General features: G+C 43.4%; 1 protein-coding gene across 1 annotated transcript in view; it reads right to left on the bottom strand.

The window, feature by feature from the left end:
* The window catches only part of LOC122942115, a 31,058-nt gene extending 10,062 nt beyond the window's left edge, over positions 1-20,996 (bottom strand). Inside the window, exon 1 of the mRNA XM_044299610.1 lies at positions 20,941-20,996. The gene's annotated coding sequence lies outside the window, so the exon portion shown is untranslated. The remainder of the gene's footprint in view (positions 1-20,940) is intronic.
* Between the last annotated feature and the right edge of the window lie 1,343 nt (positions 20,997-22,339).

Here is a 22,339-nt window from a genome sequence, read left to right as displayed (position 1 = left end):
CAAGTCCCCGAACATACCGGAGGACATAACGGGAGAACGGAGCGGCGCCCAGGGATAATAGTAAGTGCAGTGAGATCCCTGGGCGCCACTGTATATGTCATGATACTTAGTTCACAATGTTTGGACCGATGATAGGTCCTCTTTAATGGCAGAGTGGCGAGAAAAAAGCCTCTCCTCAGTAAAAGATACATGAAAGCCTGCCTGGAGTTTGCAAAAAAAGCACTTTGCGGACTATGAGAAACATGATTCGCTGCTCTGATGAAACCAATAACTTTGTGGCCTCAATTCTAAGAGTCATGCTTGGAGGAAACCAGGCACCACTCACCACCTGCTCAATACCATCTCTACAGTAAAGCATGGTGGTGGATTTTTCAGTGACTGGGATAAGGAGGTTGGTTAGAATTGAGGTAAAGATGAATGGAGCGAAGTACAGAGATATCGTTAATGAAATTCTGATCCAGGGCACCCTGGACCTCATACTGGGCAGAAGGTTCACCTTCCAACAAGACAATGAACCTAAGCACACAGCCAAGACAACACAGAAGTGACTTAGGGACAACTCTATGAATGTCCTTGAGTGACCCAACCAGAGCCTATACTTGAACCCAATTGAACGTCTCTGGAAAGACCTGAAAAATGGCTGTCTTCCGACGGTCCCCACGCAACCTGACAGAGCTTGAGAGGATGTGCAGAGAAGAATGTAATAAAATCCCCAAGTCCAGGCGAGCAAACCTTGTGGCATCATACCTGAGAAGACTGGAGGCTGTAATCACTCCCAAAGGTGCTTCAGGTAAGTCCTGAGTAAAGGGTCTGAATACGTATGTCAATGCAAGAGTTTAGTTTCTATTTTTTTAATAATAAAGCAACGAATTTGATCTCTTATTATGTGGCACTGTGTGCAGACTGATGGGGAAAAACTAGATTTTTTTTATTTTAGCACTAAGCTGCAGCATAAAATATAGAAAAAGTGAAAGTGGAAAGACATTATTGTAAGACAATATTGTACACTCCATTGTTGACTATGACAACGGCACTGCATGACTACACCACAATGGGGGGAATTTATCACAGAGCAGAGTAGGGTTGCTGTGGGTATCGGAATTTCGATACCCAATTGATACTTTTGTCCCGGTATCGATACGATACCGGGATTTCCATTTTTTCGATACTGGCCTGCGCTGCTGCGCAGTCTAGTATCACAGAACATGAGCGTGCTGCTGTCGGCGCGCTCATGTTCCCTCAGCAGCACAGGGGAGAAGGAAGCAGTCTCTCCCTCCCCCTGTGCTGCTGCTGCCACCAATGGGGAGGAGGAGGGGCGGGCGCACTGCGCCACCAATGATAGGAGGACATTTTTTATGGGTTTGAACTTTCGCCCGCTGTGCCCCAGTTACAGTCTCCTGCTCCGTATGCCAATTACTACTATCGGAGCAATAGGGAAGAGACATCAGCTTCTCTCCTGAGCATTCCTTCTTGGAACACCCAGGAGAGAAGCGGATGTCTCCTCCCCATCAATCAGATAGTAGTAATTGGCATATGGAGCAGGAGACTGTAACGGAGGCACAGCGGGCGAACGAAGCGGAGCCCAGGAATATTAGTAGGTGCAGGGAGATCCCTGGGCGCCGCTCTACATGTCCTGCTAACTTAACCAAGTCCGAACCCACAAAATGTTGTCTTTAACACATAATACAGGAGGCGGGTGCCGGCAGCAGAATCACATTGCCGACACCCTGCCTCTGACAGGGAGTTGCGATCAGCGGCAGTTAACTCCTCAGGTTTGGCACCTGAGGGGTTAACTGCCGCTGATTTCCTGCCAGTACCCGCCTCCTGCATTAAAAGTTAATTATCATAAAAAGTGCATTGCGAAATTGCAAGCTCTGTTGCTGCGTTTCGTGTGGAAAAATGCTAGGCATAGAGTAGCGGCTACTACCCTCTATAAATCTATTGCACAGGGAGGTCTCAGCTTTCCGAATTTATTACATTATCATTATGCAGCGCTTTTGACTCCCATAAGGCAAAGAATGTTGGATCCGAATCCTCCATTGTGGGCGCAGATAGAGGCAAATATGTCGGTTGAAAAGAATATTAGGGTAGCTCTACAATGTCCATATATTAATCCAGCAGGTAGTGAAACACAGTCAACACTGGTTAAATCAGGGTTAGCGTTGTGGAAGAATGTAATTATTCCCAAAAAGTTAGTTCATATGAAAAGATCAGATATTCCGTTGGAAGCTATAGAGCAGATGATACCGGATATATCCTTTACTTCATGGATACAGAAAGGGATTAACCACTTCAGCCCCGCTAGCTGAAACCCCTTTCATGACCAGAGCACTTTTTACACTTCGGCACTACATTACTTTCACCGTTTATCGCTCGGTCATGCAACTTACCACCCAAATGAATTTTACCTCATTTTCTTCTCACTAATAGAGCTTTCATTGGGTGGTATTTTATTGCTGCTGACATTTTTACTTTTTTTGTTATTAATCGAAATGTAACGATTTTTTTGCAAAAAAATGACATTTTTCACTTTCAGCTGTAAAATTTTGCAAAAAAAACGACATCCATATATAAATTTTTCGCTAGCTTTATAGTTCTACATGTCTTTGATAAAAAAATAAATGTTTGGGCAAAAAAAAAAATGGTTTGTGTAAAAGTTATAGCGTTTACAAACTATGGTACAAAAATGTGAATTTCCGCTTTTTGAAGCAGCTCTGACTTTCTGAGCACCTGTCATGATTCCTGAGGTTCTACAATGCCCAGACAGTAGAAAAACCCCACAAATGACCCCATTTCGGAAAGTAGACACCCTAAGGTATTCGCTGATGGGCATAGTGAGTTCATAGAACTTTTTATTTTTTGTCACAAGTTAGCGGAAAATGATGATGATTTTTTATTTTTTTCTTACAAAGTCTCATATTCCACTAACTTGCGACAAAAAATAAAAAATTCTAGGAACTCGCCATGCCCCTCACGGAATACCTTGGGGTGTCTTCTTTCCAAAATGGGGTCACTTGTGGGGTAGTTATACTGCCCTGGCAATTTAGGGGCCCAAATGTGTGAGAAGAACTTTGCAATCAAAATGTGTAAAAAAATGACCGGTGAAATCCGAAAGGTGCACTTTGGAATATGTGCCCCTTTGCCCACCTTGGCTGCAAAAAAGTGTCACACATCTGGTATCGCCGTACTCAGGAGAAGTTGGGGAATGTGTTTTGGGGTGTCATTTTACATATACCCATGCTGGGTGAGAAAAATATCTTGGTCAAATGCCAACTTTGTATAACAAAATTGGAAAAGTTGTCTTTTGCCAAGATATTTCTCTCACCCAGCATGGGTATATGTAAAATGACACCCCAAAACACATTCCCCAACTTCTCCTGAGTACGGCGATACCACATGTGTGACACTTTTTTGCAGCAAAGGTGGGCAAAGGGGCACATATTCCAAAGTGCACCTTTCGGATTTCACCGGTCATTTTTTACACATTTCGATTGCAAAGTTCTTCTCACACATTTGGGCCCCTAAATTGCCAGGGCAGTATAACTACCCCACAAGTGACCCCATTTTGGAAAGAAGACACCCCAAGGTATTCCGTGAGGGGCACGGCGAGTTCCTAGAATTTTTTATTTTTTGTCGCAAGTTAGTGGAATATGAGACTTTGTAAGGAAAAAAGAAAAAAAAAAGAAAAATCATCATTTTCCGCTAACTTGTGACAAAAAATAAAAGATTCTAGGAACTCGCCGTGCCCCTCACGGAATACCTTGGGGTGTCTTCTTTCCAAAATGGGGTCACTTGTGGCGTAGTTATACTGCCCTGGCAATTTAGGGGCCCAAATGTGTAAGAAGTACCTTGCAATCAAAATCTGTAAAAAATGGCCTGTGAAATCCGAAAGGTGCACTTTGGAATATGTGCCCCTTTACCCACCTTGGCTGCAAAAAAGTGTCACACATCTGGTATCGCCGTACTCAGGAGAAGTTGGGGAATGTGTTTTGGGGTGCCATTTTACATATAACCATGCTGGGTAAGAGAAATATCTTGGCAAAAGATAACTTTTCCCATTTTTTTATACAAAGTTGGCATTTGACCAAGATATTTTTCTCACCCAGCATGGGTATATGTAAAATGACACCCCAAAACACATTCCCCAACTTCTCCTGAGTACGGCGATACCACATGTGTGACACTTTTTTGCAGCCTAGATGCGCAAAGGGGCCCAAATTCCTTTTAGGAGGGCATTTTTAGACATTTGGATCCCAGACTTCTTCTCACACTTTCGGGCCCCTAAAAAGCCAGGGCAGTATAAATACCCCACATGTGACCCCACTTTGGAAAGAAGACACCCCAAGGTATTCAATGAGGGGCCTGGCGAGTTCCTAGAAATTATTTTTTTTTTGCATAAGTTAGCAGATATTGATTTTTTTAGTTTTTTTCTCACAAAGTCTCACTTTCCGCTAACTTAGGACAAAAATTTCAATCTTTCATGGACTCAATATGCCCCTCACGGAATACCTTGGGGTGTCTTCTTTCCGAAATGGGGTCACATGTGGGGTATTTATACTGCCCTGGCTTTTTAGGGGCCCTAAAGCGTGAGAAGAAGTCTGGAATATAAATGTCTAAAAATGTTTACGCATTTGGATTCCGTGAGGGGTATGGTGAGTTCATGTGAGATTTTATTTTTTGACACAAGTTAGTGGAATATGAGACTTAGTAAGAAAAAACAAAAACAAAAACAAACAAAAAAATTCCGCTAACTTGTGCCAAAAAAATGTCTGAATGGAGCCTTACAGGGGGGGTGATCAATGATTGGGGGGTGATCAATGACAGGGGGGTGATCACCCATATAGACTCCCTGATCACCCCCCTGTCATTGATCACCCCCCTGGTAAGGCTCCATTCAGACGTCCGTATAATTTTTACGGATCCATGGATCGGATCCGCAAAACACATGCGGACGTCTGAATGGAGCCTTACAGGGGGTTGATCAATGACAGGGGGGTGATCACCCATATAGACTCCCTGATCACCCCCCTGTCACTGATCACCCCCCCTGTAAGGCTCCATTCAGACGTCCGCATGATTTTTACGGATCCATGGATACATGGATCGGATCCACAAAACACATGCGGACGTCTGAATGGAGCCTTACAGGGGGGTTATCAATGACAGGGGGTGATCAGGGTGATCACCCCCCTGTCACTGATCACCCCCCCTGTAAGGCTCCATTCAGACATCCGCATGATTTTTACGGATCCATGGATACATGGATCGGATCCACAAAACACATGCGGACGTCTGAATGGAGCCTTACAGGGGGGTGATCAATGACAGGGGGTGATCACCCCCCTGTCACTGATCACCCCCCCTGTAAGGCTCCATTCAGATGTCCGCATGATTTTTACGGATCCATGGATACATGGATCGGATCCACAAAACACATGCGGACGTCTGAATGGAGCCTTACAGGGGGGTTATCAATGACAGGGGGTGATCAGGGTGATCACCCCCCTGTCACTGATCACCCCCCCTGTAAGGCTCCATTCAGACATCCGCATGATTTTTACGGATCCATGGATACATGGATCGGATCCACAAAACACATGCGGACATCTGAATGGAGCCTTACAGGGGGGTGATCAATGACAGGGGGTGATCAGGGTGATCACCCCCCCTGTAAGGCTCCATTCAGATGTTGCATGATTTTTACGGATACATGGATCGGATCCACAAAACACATGCGGACGTCTGAATGGAGCCTTACAGGGGGGTTATCAATGACAGGGGGTGATCAGGGTGATCACCCCCCTGTCACTGATCACCCCCCCTGTAAGGCTCCATTCAGATGTCCGCATGATTTTTACGGATCCACAAAACACATGCGGACGTCTGAATGGAGCCTTACAAGGGGGTGATCAATGACAGGGGGGTGATCAGGGAGTGTATATGGGTGATCACCCGCCTGTCATTGATCACCCCCCTGTAAGGCTCCATTCAGACATCCGCATGTGTTTTGCGGATCCGATCCATGTATCCATGGATCTGTAAAAATCATGCGGACGTCTGAATGGAGCCTTACAGGGGGGTGATCAATGACAGGGGGTGATCAGGGAGTGTATATGGGTGATCACCCGCATGTCATTGATCACCCCCCTGTAAGGCTCCATTCAGACGTCCGTATGCGTTTTGCGGATCCGATCCATGTATCCGTGGATCCGTAAAAATCATACGGACGTCTGAACGGAGCCTGACAGGGGGGTGATCAATGACAGGGGGGTGATCAGGGAGTTTATATGGGGTGATCATGGGTGATCAGGGGTTCATAAAGGGTTAATAAGTGACGGGGGGGGGGGGGTGTAGTGTAGTGTAGTGTTTGGTGCGACTTTACTGACCTACCTGTGTCCTCTGGTGGTCGATCCTAACAAAAGGGACCACCAGAGGACCAGGTAGGAGGTATATTAGACGCTGTTATGAAAACAGCGTCTGATATACCTGTTAGGGGTTAAAAAATTCGGATCTCCAGCCTGCCAGCGAGCGATCGCCGCTGGCAGGCTGGAGATCCACTCGCTTACCTTCCGTTCCTGTGAGCGCGCGCGCCTGTATGCGCGCGGTCACAGGAAATCTCGCGTCTCGCGAGATGACGCGTATATGCGTCCAGGAGGAGTAAAGCAACCGCCTCCCGGACGCATATCTGCGTTAGGCGGTCGGGAGGTGGTTAAGACAGTAAGAGAGGTGTGGATAGATTCAGGGATGGGGCAATTTTCTGATCTATCAAGTAAGTTTGGGATCTCCAACAAAGAGTTTTATAAGTATTTGAGGCTGAGATCAATATTGAACTCTTTACCAAAGGAAGTAGGTGATCCTGACTCTTTATTTGCATCATTTTTCTTCGGTGCTAGTAACAGGGAGAAGGGTATCTCTAAGTTTTATAGGCTACTCCTGGAAGCTTATAACAAAGAGGCTGTAACAGGGTTGGATAAATGGGCCAAAGATTTGGGCCTGCCTATGGATCAAATTGCATGGGAACATATATTCTCACTGGCCCAGAAACACTCCAAATGTTCGTATCATTTAGAGCAGGGGTGCACAACCTGCGGCCCGGGGGCCACATGCGGCCCTTGATACCATTCTGTGCGGCCCCCAACCATCTAGTAACAAACATGTATGTCTATGTCTTGTGGCTGCTCACATGTATTTTTCATGTTTACTCCCATTAGATGCGAGTCCTGCAAGTGTAACTACACATTAGTGGCATATACTGTATGTTCGATATGCCATAAATACAGTATTTCAGTTTTTTTTTACCCCTTTAAATTTTATTTGCGGCCCTTGGCGTTGGTTCAGTCTGAAAATGTGGCCCCCACCCAGAAAACGTTGTGCACCCCTGATTTAGAGGCTACTAGGAAACTAATTTACAGATGGTACATGACTCCAGAAAGGTTGTCCTTGATATATCCTGAAGTATTAAACGTGTGTTGGAGATGTGGGAAGTTTGGGGGGGATATGATGCACATTTTCTGGGAATGCGCAAACCTGAAATCCTTTTGGAAGGAAGTGGCTAAAATGCTTTCCGTATTTCCTGACTTAACTCTCCCCTTTACTCCGGATCTGGTTTTATTGCTTAATGGGTTGCAGTTAGTGCCGAAGGCATACCGAACGATTGTCTTTCATGTATTGACGGCTGCTAAAATCCTCATAGCTAAATATTGGAAATCTGATAAAGTTCCCTGTATCACAGAGGTAATCAACCGTGTCAGCTTTCATTGTGAAATGGAAGGCACCTTGGCGTCTTGTCAGGGTAGGTTTAAACATTACCTGAATAATTGGGGGGTTTGGAAAGAAAAGTTTCCCACTGTCAACGGATAGAGGGGAGAGTTGAGGGGATTTCTTTGGGAGTAGGTGTTATTGACATGTCAATATGGGGGTGCTAAATTAGCTAGTGCAAACAGAATACGGCGCTCTTTCTCACTTCGAGACCTATGTTTATCTAGAGAGCATACTGATTAAAACATCATGCGTACATAAGGTGTATTGGTATGGTGGATATGATTTTGGACCATGGGCAGGTTGTTGTTGTTGTTACCTGTCTGTATTTGTTTTTCCCCTATGTCCCTTCCCTTATCCCCCCTGTCCTGATGCGGGCAATTAATGGATGTGATGCCAAGATTCTCAGTATTATCACAACTATGGTATGTCTGATCAAGCTGCTTTTACTAAATGCCTGTACTATTTTGTTGATTAACTCAATAAAAATATTGTGAAAGAAAAAAGTTAATTATCATTGGTGGCGCAGCAACCCCTCAGTATTAAAATCATTGGTGGCAGAGGCCACAGAGTCCCCTCACTTCCTCTCGGTGGTGCAGTGGCAGCTTCCGATCGGAGCCCCAGCAGTGTAATCCTGGGGCTCTGATTGGTTGCCATGGCAGCCAGGACGCTACCATAGTCGTCTCCCTGCTGCTGTATGCACAGAGCAGCAGGGAGAGTGTGAAGTCCTATTCACCCTAATAGAGCTCTATCATGGTGAATAGGACAAGGGATGAGAAAATCCCAGGTTCTAGCCCCTAAGGGGGGGAAATAGTTATTAAATAAAAAGTAAAAAAAAATAAAAATATTAAGTATTAATTACATATAAAATATATAAACAAAAAAAACATATCACATATCGCCACGTCCAAAAAGTTCAAACTATTAAAATTTAAAAAAATCTATCCGGTGAACGCCGGAATAGAAAAAAAAATTAAAATAAAAACTGCGCGATTCGCCATTTTTTTTTTATGCGGAATGCACGTGGCTTTCTTGTCTTATTTTTTGGGCGTGGTATCAAATGGTATAGAGTATCGCAATACTTTTTTATGGTATCGAAATCGAATAAAAAATTTGGTATCGCAACAACTCTAGAGGAGAGATTTACTCATGAGTAACGATCAGCATTTCATGATCCGAAACGCGTAGACATGGACTTCCATTTTGATTTTTATCGCACTATTTCAATAAAAGCTGCCACGTTTGTATTGGAAACTGGATCTCTGCTCTTCTTTTTGGATAGAGATTTACTCTGGCCCATGATATCCCCAGCCTATTGCAAATGTATTATTATTTTATTTATTTTTTACGCCAGAAGAAGAGAAGATATGATGGGCTGGAGAAACGCCACTTGCTCACAAACTTTTGCACAAATGGTGTCAAAGTCTCAAAGACCGTGTAAGGCTCATGCACACGACCGTTTTTTCAGGGCGGCATCCGAGCCGCAGTTTTTGCGGCTCTGGTGCGGACCCATTCACTTCAATAGGGCCGAAAAAGATGCGGACAGCACTCCGTGTGCTGTCCGCATCCTTTGCTCCGTTCCGTGGCCCCGCAAAAAAAATATAGCATGTCCTATTCTTGTCCGTTTTGCGGACAAGAATAGGCATTTTTACAATGGGCCGTCCGTTCCGCAAATTGCGGAAGGCACATGGGCGGCTTCCGTTTTTTGCGGATCCGACGTTTGCGAACCCCAGAAAACGGTACGGTCGTGTGCATGAGGCCTTAGCGGATTTTTAATGCCAGAAAATGTGGGGGAATGATAGACTCCCGCCAAATTAGTAATCTCTAGACTAGGGATCGACAGATATTGATTTTTTAGAGCCGATACCGATAATCTGTGAACTTTCAGGCCGACAGCCAATAACTTATACTGATATTCTGTGCGTATTTATTTTTGAAAAAACTAAAAATTCCTACACAAATCCGCTGAAAATGAACATGTTTATTGTTAACATTTAGTTGTTTTTTTTTTATCTTTCTTTTTAATTTATACTTAATATTTTGGTGTTTGTTTGTTTTTTACTTTTTTTTTTTTTTTTTGCAAACTTTTAGCCTCCTTAGGCTACTTTCACACTGGCGTTTCTGGGTCCGCTTGTGAGATCCGTTTCAAGGCTCTTACAAGCGGCCCAAAACGGATCAGTTTAGCCCCAATGCATTCTGAATGGATAAGGATCTGCTCAGAATGCATCAGTTTGACTCCGTTCCGCCTCCATTCCGCTCTGGAGGCGGACACCAAAACGCTGCTTGCAGCGTTTTGGTGTCCGCATGGTAATGCGGAGCCACACTGATCCGTCCTGACTTATAATGTAAGTCAACGGGGACGGATCCGTTTTCACTGACACAATATGGTGCAATTGTAAACGGATCCATCCCCCATTGACTTTCAATGTAAGTCAGGACGGATCCGTTTGATTTACACTTAGACCTTTTTTTTTTTACAGAGTAATGCAAACGGATCCGTTCTGAACGGATACCAGCGTTTGCATTATAGGTGCGGATCCGTCTGTGCAGACACCAGGTGTGAAAGTAAATGCAGGTATGAAAGTAGCCTTAGGGGCTAGAACCCTTGTCCTATTCATCAAAATTTAAACAAACAGCAATTCCACCACTCAGTATATATTCAAATAATCACAATTTTTATTAAACATTTCATAAATAGGTTGGAGATATATGGTGATATTAGTTCATCAATGTAAAGTGCAAAATATATTCATAAGGTAGCATGAGCAATGCATACATATAATAGTATTGCTGACCACAGTATATAAATATCAACAGATATCAAATGTTGCTTTTACTAGTCTTACAGATACTCTGTAAGATGCTTAAATAAAGTTGTTCAATGGCATCACAAAAATGTTGTTACATTGATGCCCAAGATGCCCAATACTAGCATTATGCAACAGATAATACTGCAAGATCAGAACATTACACTAAGGGCTCTTTCACACTTGCGTTGTCCGGATCCATCGTGCACTCCATTTGCCGGAAGTGCCTGCCGGATCCGTAACACTGCAAGTGAACTGAAAGCATTTGAAGACTGATCCGTCTTCAAAATGCGTTCAGTGTTACTATGGCATCCAGGATGCTATTAAAGTCCTGGTTGCCATAGTAGTAGTGGGGGGCGGGGGAGCAGTATACTTACCGCCTGTGCGGCTCCCGGGGCGCTCCAGAATGAAGTCAGAGCGCCCCATGTGCATGGATGACGTGATCCATGCGATCACGTCATCCATGCGCGTGGGGCGCCCTGATGTCACTCTGAAGCAGCCCGGGAGCCGCACGGACGGTAAGTATGCTGCTCCCCCGCCCCCCACTACTACTATGGCAACCAGGACTTTAGAGTCCTGGCAGCCATGGTAACCATTCAGAAAAAGCTAAACGTCGGATCCGGTAATGCGCCGAAACGACGTTTAGCTTAAGGCCGGATCCGGATCAATGCCTTTCAATGGGCATTAATTCCGGATCCGGCCTTGCGGCAAGTGTTCAGGATTTTTGGCCGGAACAAAAAGCCCAGCATGCTGCAGTATTTTCTCTGGCCATAAAACGTTCCAGTCCTGAACTGAAGACATCCTGATGCCTCCTGAACGGATTTCTCTCCATTCAGAATGCATGGGGATAATCCTGATCAGGATTCTTCCGGCATAGAGCCCCGACGATGGAACTCTATGCCGGAAGAAAAGAACGCAAGTGTGAAAGAGCCCTTAGTCGGTTTAATGTGGTCATATTTTTTTTTTATATTAATTAATTTATTTTCTTTTTATGTAGGATATATATCTAACTTTGGCTATAGGATATGAATATTGGAAACATGCCTTTCCTTTGCACATGGTTATCATCATTGGCTTAAGATGGGATTCTCTTGATTGACACAATAATATTTAAAGAATTAATTATATAACGAAATTGAAATAATTACATTATTATTATTTTTTTAAGTTTGTCTTTTGGGCCATCACTAATATTAGTTTTTTCACTGGGTTTGGTTCACAGTTTGTTTTGGTCGTATATTGGGCATGATTTGTGTATATGATGGAAAGGTTTTAGAAGGTCACTGATGAATAATGTATATACAACATTATCTATAATAATCATGGTTTCTTACAATTTAAGAAATGAGAAATAATGGTATATAAAAAACTAAAATTTCTTTATAAAAACCTTTTGTTTTTATTCTCTAGATTTTTTTATGTTATCACCTTTCTTTTTTTGATTGAATATTGTAACTTATTAATTACGGTATATATATATATATATATATATATATATACACACATTGATTTACTATAATTAGTTCAACAATGTATTTTTTGATAATGGGGGCTATATGCCTTATTACTAGTCGATAGGTTGGGTTAGTTAATTCATCTTGTGTGTATCAATGGGATTATAATAGCACATTGGATGACATATTTATGTATTCATCCAATATTTAATAGTTTAACACTTCAGGATATTCACTATATTTCAATATTAAATAATTGATATGGGGTGAACAATTAGTATTTTAGATGGGGCCCGCAGAGCACGGCCGCCTCCCGTCGTTGCTATGACCACGCACACACGCACCGGCGGTGTGCGGCGAGTTGCGCGCCATATACACAGCGGTGCACAATATTCGCTTTAACTCAGGTGAGAATGATAATGTCACTCATCTCAAATCCGACTCAATCCGGCTCCATTGGTTGAATGTATGAGATCCCGCCTACTCCTATGACTATAAGTATCCGGCTAGCTAAGTAGAAGTTATGACCCCTTGAAAAAGCTGACGGTGAAACGCGCGTCGGGGCACGGTCTGGCGGTGGTGTGGTGTATACCTTGGGACAGTATGTATTGCATTATGTTAACCATACATTGTATCTTGGTATAGCTTAGTGTAATGTATTGATCTTGCAGTATTATCTGTTGCGTAATACTAGTATTGGGCATCAATGTAACAATGTTTTTGTGATGCCCATTGAACAACTTTATTTAAGCATCTTACAGAGTATCTGTAAGACTAGTAGTATCTGTAAGACTAGTAGAAGCAACATTTGATATCTGTTGATATTTATATACTGTGGTCAGCAATACTATTATATGTATGCATTGCTCATACTACCTAATTAATATATTTTGCACTTGCACTTTACATTGATGAACTAATATCACCATATACCTCCAACCTATGAGATTTTAAATGTTCTTAATCATGTGAATCCAGATTTTTGTATTTATGAAATGTTTAATAAAAATTGTGATTATATGAATATATACTGAGTGGTGGAATTGCTGTTTGTTTAAATTTTGATCCATATATTTTCTATTATTGGTTCCAATGATTCTGATATTAGGTCTCATAAATATATATATATATATATATATACACACAGACGATGTACAAGAGGCATTATGGTGGGAAAAAATACATTTCTCAGCTTTTATTTCCATTCGAGCAAAAATTATTCATATCCTTCTCAATAATCAATAGAAAAGCCTTTATTGGCTATTACAGCAATCAAACGATTCCTATAATTGCAGACCAGCTTTTTGCATGTCTCCACAGGTATTTTTGCCCATTCATCTTTAGCAATGAGCTCCAAATCTTTCAGGTTGGAGGGTCTTCTGGCTATCACCCTGATCTTTAGCTCCCTCCACAGATTCTCAAATGGATTCAAGTCTGGACTCTGGCTGGGCCACTTCAAAACGTTAATGTTGTTGTCTGCTAACCATTTCTTCACCACTTTTGCTGTGTGTTTTGGGTCATTGTCATGCTGAAATGTCCACTGGTGCCGAAGGCCAAGCTTCTCTGCAGACTGCCTGATGTTGTCGTTGAGAATCCTCATGTATTGCTCTTTTTTCATGGTGCCGTTTACTGTGATTAGGTTCCCTGGTCCATTGGCTGAAAAACACCCCCAAAGCATTAGGTTCCCACCACCATGTTTGACAGTGGGGATGGTGTTCTTTGGGTTGAAGGCTTCTCCTTTTTTATGCCAAATGAAGGAAACATCATTGTGACCAAACAATTCTATTTTTGTTTCATCTGACCATAACACAGAAGACCAGAAGTCTTCTTCTTTGTCCAGATGAGCTTTTGTATGCCTTATCTGGAAAAGTGGAACCCAGCAGTGTGCAGTGTCCGTTGGATTGTCTGCCTTGAGACATTGCCACCAGATTCACCAGGATGGCCTTGGAGGTGATCCTTGGATTCTTTTTAACCTCTCTAACTATTCTCCTGGACAGCACAGATGTCAATTTTGGCTTCCGACCACATCCTCTGAGCTTTTCCGCAGTGCGGAACATGTAAATAAAAGCTGATAATTTTTTTTTTTCCACAATAATGCCTCTTGTACGTCGTCTTATTATCTTTTGGGAGACGCATATGTCATTTCCAATCAAAAAATCACTTGCTGGTTGAATAAAAGTAACTTTAAAGGATAACTGTCACACGTAATTTCAATTTTCATATATGTAGTTACTAATAACATGATATTCCAGAATCAGTTACTATTGGACTGACTTACCCCATATTTAATAAGATTCAGCCCTTAGCAACCAATCTGCATAAAACTGCAATCTCACTATTCAGTTAAGATGGCCGCCACTGCCCTCACCCTGAGGCTAATCCCACCTGCCCTAACTAGCCAGTAACAATAGCCCCCCAAAAGTGTCAGTAATCAGAGCCCTCTCCCTAAAGGGTTAATCTCCTGCAGCACAAAGGGGTCCTGTTACCACATGTTGCTTTCATTTATACACTGAACAGATGGCAGATCTCCATTCCCTGCTCTGCGCTGCTTCGGCTCTGCATAGCAACCTGATTTTAAGCAGAGGTAAAAGCAGGCAGTAGAGGGAACAAAACTGTGGAATTAAGGGGTAATTGAAAACACAGTGAAAAGTTTAAATAGGGCCACCAAGGAGATATTAATCACCACAATCCAATACTCCCCAAAAAAAAAATATGACAGTTATACTTTAAGTAAAAATTTGCCTGGGGTATGAATAATTATGGGCAACACTGTAGATGGGAAAAATATTCATTGGTTGCCTTGTCCTATTCAGCCTGATAGAGCTCTATTAGGGTGAATAGGACTTCACACTTTCCCTGCTGCCCTGTGCTTTGTGCACACAGCAGCAGGGATGTTACCATGGCAGCCAGGGCTTCAGTAGCATTCTGGCTGCCATGGTAACCGACTGCTGGGGCTTCTATCAGAAGCTGCCACTGCATCACTAATGAGAAGGGGCCACTGACACCAATGATTAATACTGGGGGGCTTGGGTGGGGGGGAGCACTGTGCCACCAACGTTTTTAATACTGGGGGATGGGGGCGCACTGCGCCACCAATGTCTTTAACTTTAATACTGGGGTTGGGCGCACTGCGCCACCAAGGTTTTTATTGTTGGGGGGGGGGCGCACTGCGCCACCAATGTCTATAATACTGGGGTTGGGGGGCGCACTGTGAAGATACCAATGAAGATAACCAATGATATAGCCGCACTCAACCTCTATGAGCGGTAGCTGCAATCCGCGGCAGTTAACCCCTCAGGTGCGGCACCTGAGGGGTTATCTACCGCAGCTACTTGTCATAGAGGTCGGGAGCCGGCTATGTGATTATGCAGCTGTTGAATGAATTCTGCAGCTGTTGAATGAATGAGTGAGTTCTAATCATTGGTGGCGCAGTGGCCACAGCCCCTCCCCTCCTCTCATTGGTGGCAGCGGCAGCAGCAGCACATTGGGGGAGGCAGACACTGCTTCCTTCTCCCCTGTGCTGCTGAGGGAACACGGATCGCGCTGACAGCAGCACGATCCTTATTTCCGATTCGTTATTGGCATATCTGCAAAATAGATGCAGATACCGATAACATTGAAAATCCTGGGTATCCGCCGATAATATCGGTAAAACTGATAATCGGTTGATCCCTACTCTAGACTACAGATTCTGATTGCCAAGCGGCTGCTATAAAGCATTTTTCTGAACTACTGTTAACAGAGCTCTGCATGTGGCTCGGGCGAGATAACTCCCACACAAGTATGTAAGGAAAACAGAATAAATAAATCTACAATCAGTAAATAAAACCAAATTAGGAAAAAAAAAGGCCTTGTTTAGTATATTGTTTTAATAGGTACAAACTATAAAAGAGAATAGGTTCTCATTAACCCAGGGATGGCCAACCTGAGGCTCTCCAGCTGTTGTTAACTACAACTCCCAGCATGCCCAAACTACCTACAGCTATCAGCCTACAGCAGGGAATGGTGGGAGTTGTAGTTTTACAACAGCTGGAGATCCACAAGTTGGCCATGCCTGCATTAACCCTTTCTACCCCAGGCAATTTTCTGTTTACATTTGTTAATCCCGGCCTTCCCGGAGCCATTTTCCATTGACATGTTTATTTGCGGGACAAGTTGTTCTTTCCCAAAAGTGGGGGGAAAATGCCCCCGCGTCTTATGGGGCGAATGCTGACATTTTTACTCCGCTAACACTGATACAGCGCCGGCTGCAGTCACTGTACTCTAACATACCGGGCCCCGCACATACCAGTATTCATATGTAAACTGTAGGCAATCCATATGCAACCTACAAGGTAGGGCAATCCACATAGTACTCACTTCCTCACGCGCATGCTCCTCCCACTTTATTAATGAAGCAGGCACGTGAGGAAGTGAGTGACCGGCCAGCCTGCAGTGTCTGCTAGTAGTGAGTACTATGTGGATTGCCCTACCTTGCAGTTTACATATCGATTACCTACAGTTTACATATGAATACTGGTGTGAGCGGGGCCTGGTGTAATAGAGTACAGTGACTCCGAGATTTCAACACCAGTTGCCAGCCTCCACCCCCTGTATTGGGGTCACTATTTACCATACACAGAGACACTGTTATAGGGGGATATCTGTGGATGACACATAAATAGCATAACATGCTATATAGGATATATGTCATCCACAGATGCCCATAACAGTGCGTCATCCACAGATCCCCATAACAGTGCGTCATCCACAGATCCCCATAACAGTGCGTCATCCACAGATCCCCATAACAGTGCGTCATCCACAGATCCCCCCATATAAGTGTCACCCACAGACCACCATTAGTTCAAAACGCACCAAAAGCACATCTTCTGGTTCAAAATATTTTTTCTTTTTTTCCTCCTCAAAAACCTAGGTGTGTCTTATGGGCAGGTGCATCTTATAGGGTAAAAAATACGGTATTTTCATTTTGGGGAAGGGTGGGGATTAGAATTTTTATATTTTTAATAATGTTTTTAAAACTTATATTTTTTTACACTTTTTAAAAGTTCACCTAGGAACTTGCAAAAGCTATCATCAGACTGCTTTTCTCAGAAAAGATGAGAATTCCGCTATGTTCCTATTAGGACTGCAGCTATCCACTATTTTTGTAATCGAGCATTCTACCAATTAATCTAACAATTAATCAAATACTCTAATAACATAAAACTAATTTAAAAAATAATTTCCTTTATAAAAACTCATCAGCCCCCCACCACCCCAGTGCCATCAGGTTTTGCACCAGTGCCATCAGCTGCCCCTCAGTGCCATTATATTCCTCCTGCCAACATACAATCCCATGTAAATAACATCACGCCATGTCTCCAGCCCCCTCCAATATACAGTCCCATGTAAATAACATCCCTCTCTATCTACAGCCCCCTCCAAAATACAGTCCCATGTAACATAGTATATAAGGCCGAAAAAAGACATTTGTCCATCCAGTTCAGCCTGTTATCCTGCAAGTTGATCCAGAGGAAGGCAAAAAAAAAAACTGAGGTAGAAGCCAATTTTCCTAACTACGATAAGGCAATCAGAATAACTCCCTCGATCAACGACCCCTCTCTAGTAGCTATAGTCTGTAATATTATTACACTCCAGAAATACATCCAGGCCCCTCTTGAACTCTTTTATTGTACTCACCATCACCACCTCCTCAGGCAGAGATTTCCATAACATCACCTCCTCTCCAGCCGCCTTCAACATACAGTCCCAAGTAAATAATACCCCCCCAGCCGCCTCATCATGCAATCCCATGTAAACATCACCCCCTCAACATTCAGTCCCATGTAAATAACATCATTCTCCCCACCAGCCACCTTCAACATACAGTCCCATTTAAATAACATTGTCCCCTCAACATTCAGTCCCATGTAAATAACATCACTCATTCCCTCAGACCCCTGTAACATACAGTCCCATGTAAATAACATCACTCCCTCCCACAGCCACTTCCAACATACAGTCCCATGTAAATAACATCACTCCCTCCCACGGCCACTTCCAACATACAGTCCCATGTAAATAACATCACTCCCTCCCCAGCCACCTCCAACACACTGTCCCATGTAAGTAATATCCCTCTCTTCAGCCCTAACATACAGTCCCAGTTAAATAACCACAACTCCCAGTATTGCTTTTCCTCTCCCTTCACTTACCTCTCCTCATGTAACAGACATCACCACAGCTTCTTCTCCCAGGTCTTCTCTTCACTGTCGTCCTCTCCTGCAGTGGTCACATAATGGTGACATCATCACAAGCCCTTCTCAACCACTGACTGTTTTACTGGTCACAATACCTGTGATGCCACCACAGGTCCTTCAGCTCTTCCAGTGCATTAGATTCAATTGTATTGCCATCCTGAGGATGGCAATATAGTTGTATCTAGCTGGCAGGCAGGACATTCGGGGCCTGGGGAAAAACATTAGGGTCCCAGGCCCCGAATGTTATAACCTAGCAACGCTCCTGCCACGCGCTGCATTGTCGTCATAAAGTCACACAGCATCAGGTCATAGTGCACGCTTACGTGCACTATGACCTGACGACGTGTCAAGAGGGCAGTGCAGTGTGGTACAGGCCGGCGGGGAACCACGGAGCGTGAGAAATAGCAAGCAATTTACTAACGCTCTGTGGTCACATGACACAAGCGAATCCTCGATGCCAAAAATTTGCATCGTGGTTTTTTTTGTGTCGATTTAGGCTACTTTCACATTTGCGTTTTCAATTCCGCTATTGAGATCCGTCATAGGATGTCAATAGCGGAAGAAAACGCTTCAGTTTTGTCCCCATTCTTAGTAAATGTGGACAAAACTGAACTGAATGAAACGGAATGCACTAAAATGCACTCCGTTCCGTTTAATTGCGCTTACATAGCGGACAGAATAACACTGCAAGCAGCGTTTTTCTGTCTGCGATGTGGTACGGAGCAAGACTGTAATGTAAGTCAATGGGGACGGATCCGTTATCTCTGACACAATAGAACACTGATCCGTCCCCCATAGACTTTCAATGGAGCTCCTGACGGATGCGTCTTGGCTGTATAAGACATAATACAACCAGATCCGTTCATGACCGATGCATGCGGTTGTATTATTGTAACGGAAGCATTTTTGCAGATCCATGACAGATCCGCAAAAAAACGCTAATGGGAAAGTAGCCTTTCTCGCGTAATCGTTTCAGCCCTAGTTCTTATGGAGCCTTGCCACAGACAGGGTCTCCACAACATAGCTGTAGCAGTCTGGGATCAAGAGGTTGACACAGGCTATAAACGGCTCTCCCGACTGCTGCCAGGCAGAGCCACTCCAGTCCCAGGAGAGCGTGTTCCTGTTTTTTTTTAGCTCTCAGATGCTGTGGTCACATTTTACCATGGCATCTGAGCTGTTAAATGTCTGCAATTAGCATTATCTTTATTTTAAAATCTGTTTATTGATTTTAAACATATAAAGGATGTATTACAAACATGGAATACAATTAGCATTATCATCGAAGCTAGGGATGAGCGAATCGACTTTGGATGAAACACCCGAAGTCGATTTGCATAAAACTTTGTATTGGCCCTGATGAGCCGAAGTTATTACTTTGCGAAGTCTCGCGTGACTTCACATATTAACTTCATAGATACATTTTTACTGTAAAAAAACAAAAAAAAAAACAAACACTTCCCGAACTTGGGTTCGGTTCCAAGGTACCACTTGGAAACTAACCCAAGTTTGGGAAATGGGTTTTTTTTACAGTAAAAATTCATCTATGAAGTTATTATAGAATTATAAAAAAATCCCACAATGTGATTTTCGTTTTTTTTTTTTGATTCTGTCTCACCGTTGAAGTGTACATACGAAAAAATTACAGACCTCTCCATTCTTTGTAGGTGGGAAAACTTGCTGAATCACCAGTATATCAAATACTTTTTTCCCCACTGTATATAAAGAACGATGCTATGTTTTGGGATCCGCCCCATTCTTCACTGCACCCCGAAACAGAGCATCTTCTCCATGATTCACGTATTTAGATTTTTTCCCATTACGACTGTTATATTTTACTAGTTTGCACATGGCAATATCAATTATGTTTATTGTATACTGTTGAATTTTGAATTCTTTGAGGGGGTTTATATTTTGAAAATATTTTATTTTTTTACTTTATAGTCCCGCTAGAGGACTTATACCATAGACTTCAATAGTATAGTAATACAGTCTATAGGAATTCTCTGTTCTTCCTATTATGCTCAGCTCCTGGGCCCGCTTGATGGGACTTTCTGGTAAACCCACTTACAAATATAATATTAGGACAGTCTGGGTTACTAGATGATCCCCCTCCCCCCCCCCTGGAGAATATGACAAGTTTATTGGGGTATCAATGGGAACTGTGTAGCTTCACTTTCCCTGTGATGCCAACTATGAAAAAAAAACAATTGCCATTTTCTTTTCCAGTATATTCAAATTGATTCCTCGGGGGTAATGCAACAAACCCCTCGGATCCATCTACTAGTGTGGGAAATGGGACTGTCCAAAGCCTTCCACACTGGTCATGCTGCTGCACCAATGTCTACATAAACAGGGAACTTGAGGGCAACTACTAAATACTATAAAAATCAGAATGTCCCCATGACAACCCTGACCAGTAGGTGCTGAGGATCAGTCCTTGTCACCAGACCAGCTGACAGAAACATAGGCCTGGATGTAATGGCCACATAGTAGCCCACAGAAGGGCGAGCAATAAGCATCAATTACTGAACCATACACTATGACACACAGGCTGGCGTTGGGCGCCGAGCATCTTCAGCACGGCCGTCCCTAGAGCGGTACAATGCAGGGAAATAGAGGACGGTATGGAGGACGTCTGTCAGGAGCCTCCGAGCACACTCACATACACTGAGCACTTACTGAGCGCCACTGACTCATGCCGGAAATTACCATCTCCTCAGAAGCGCAGCTTCGGCTCATTACCGAAAACTTCCTGTCTGGGAGCACCACGTGACTGGCTGGCCTCTGACAGAGCACCGGAAGTACAGTTAGTGCTCTACCTGATCCCGCCTTGATGCGCATGCTCATTACAGTCATTTCTAAAGGGCATTTTTTGTTGTAGTTTTCTCGGGTGGTATATTGTTATGGCTCACTTTCGTGACAGAGCAACTGCAGGAAGAATTGGGCATAGCAGATAGCCAGGCTAAAGGGGCACTAGGAGCTAATCCTGTCTGTATTTTGTATAGGTTATATTTATTGCTTTTAAAGGGAATCTGTCAGCACCTATCTTGGTCCTTGATGTAAATTCAGCTGCATGGGAAATATGCCATGTAGATCCGTGTTGTGTGCTGTTTTATATTATGCTAATTAGCCCCTTGGTGCAACTAGTGTGTTGCTGTTGCACCAGGAGCTCCAGTCAGTGTATGCACCGACCATGCCCCTTCCGTTGTCATCTGGGCATGCATCTCTTCTATCGCTATACACGCTGTACAATAATGAGGCTCACAGAGTGGACGAAACCTGTACTGGGCATGCATCCATCTGCCTTGCATAGCTTCATAGTACCATAGTTTATAAGGCTGAAAAAGACATCTGTCCATCCAGTTCAGCCTGTTATCCTGCAAGTTCATTTATAGGAAGGCAAAAAACCCTGTGAGGTAGAAATTCCTTCCCGACTCCAATCAGGCAATCAGAATAATTCCCTGGATTTCCTCTAGTAGCTATAGCCTGAAATATTATTACGCTCCAGAAATACATCCAGGCCCCTCTTGAATTATGTTACCATCACCACCTCCCCAGGCAGAGAGTTCCATAGTCTCACTGCTCTTACCGTAAAGAATCCTCTTCTATGTTTGTGTACAAACCTTCTTTCCTCCAGACGCAGAGGATGTCCCCTCGTCACAGTCACAGTCCTGGGGATAAATAGATGATGGGATAGATCTCTGTACTGACCCCTGATATATTTATATATAGTAATTAGATCTCCCCTCAGTCGTCTTTTTTCTAAAGTGAATAACCCTAATGTTAATAATCTTTCGGGGTACTGTAGTTGCCCCATTTCAGTTATTACTTTAGTTGCCCTCCTTTGTACCCTCTCCAGCTCCGCTATGTCTGCGTTGTTCACAGGAGCCCACAACTGTACACAGTACTCCATGTAAAGTGGTAGGACTATGTTCTCATCACGGGCATCTATGCCACTTTTGATGCAACCCATTATCTTTTTGGCCTTGGCAGCAGCTGCCTGACACTGGTTTCTACAGCTTAGTTTGCTGTTCACAAAAATTCCTAGATCCTTTTCCATGTCAGTGTTACCGAGTGT

This window comes from Bufo gargarizans, chromosome 6, assembly GCF_014858855.1.
Source record: "Bufo gargarizans isolate SCDJY-AF-19 chromosome 6, ASM1485885v1, whole genome shotgun sequence".
Classification (NCBI taxonomy): Eukaryota; Metazoa; Chordata; class Amphibia; order Anura; family Bufonidae; genus Bufo; species Bufo gargarizans.
This window is presented reverse-complemented; position numbering and strand designations above follow the sequence as displayed.